Genomic DNA, 1146 nt, shown 5'->3' with positions numbered 1-1146 from the left:
AACTATCCTTGCTCTGTGTACTGCCAGCCTTCTATTCCCAGCAACACAAAGATATTCCATGCTTGTAGGTCCATTCCTGTCTCCCATTTAGAAACTGCATATTTTGTCTTTCCCTAATTGTTGTCATACATGTTTGGAGCCGTTCATTTTTAGCAGGCTCATGCAGACTCTACTCATTTCTTTACTTTTCTTCTCATCTGTCGCCTTTAAAAAAAAAAAAAATTATTTCTGTTGCATCTATTTTGATATTTTCACTGTCTGTTCGCAACTGCATAAGGTCACATGAGCGCCAAGGGGTGGATGTCAACAGAAATGTCCTTACAGGGAATCAGACTTATTCTGCTCACCTCTCTAGCTTCAACAGCACAAAGTCTGCTATCAAGGCACCCCAGAAATAGTGGGTCATAAGAGTGTGACAAACATACAAAAGAAGTAGAGGGAAATGACGTCATAGGAAGAACGTTGACAATGTAGGCTATTTACAGTACAGCAATCCCGACATTAAAGGACTATTCCCACAAGTCGACCGTTGGACGAGCTCTTTCGTCCGATCAAACAGTGGGGTAACAAATACAATTTAGTTGTTTCCATTCGACAGCTTTCGATTTCATCTCCTCATGCTGCACAGCCCTTAGGTGTGAGCAGTCCGCCGAACGGACGTCACAGCACGTGGGCACGTGGAGCGGAGGGTAAACTCACCAGTAACCTCGGCTGCACACTGCTCAAATCACGGGATTGTTTACTCAACTACATTAGCGCACGTGGAGCGAGACTCTTTAAAAAATAAATTAGGCTTAGTTTTTGTATGACTTCCTTTCTTTCATCACAGCAACTCAAAGAAGTCAAAGGTGTAGTCTAGTTTTGGAATTTTGAATCATTAATTTCCCAAAGGACTTTTATAACTGGAAGTAGAAGTGTCCTTGTAAGTTTTGCGCTTGAATTCACTTTGAGCCAACGATTTGTTTGCACTATGAGGGACAAGAAGTCATCCAAACACACTTTCACTTTCTCCACTCTTCAAAAGGTTACGCTTCAGCTCTACTTCCATTTTACAGAGAGGCAAAGAGAGGAGCTTTGTCCCATGATAGAGGGAATCCAAAAGAAAGAACTCGGCAGGCCTTAGGTTGGAACAGAAGCACATTGTCA

This window comes from Aplysia californica, unplaced genomic scaffold, assembly GCF_000002075.1.
Source record: "Aplysia californica isolate F4 #8 unplaced genomic scaffold, AplCal3.0 scaffold01063, whole genome shotgun sequence".
In the NCBI taxonomy this organism is placed as follows: Eukaryota; Metazoa; Mollusca; class Gastropoda; order Aplysiida; family Aplysiidae; genus Aplysia; species Aplysia californica.
This window is presented reverse-complemented; position numbering follows the sequence as displayed.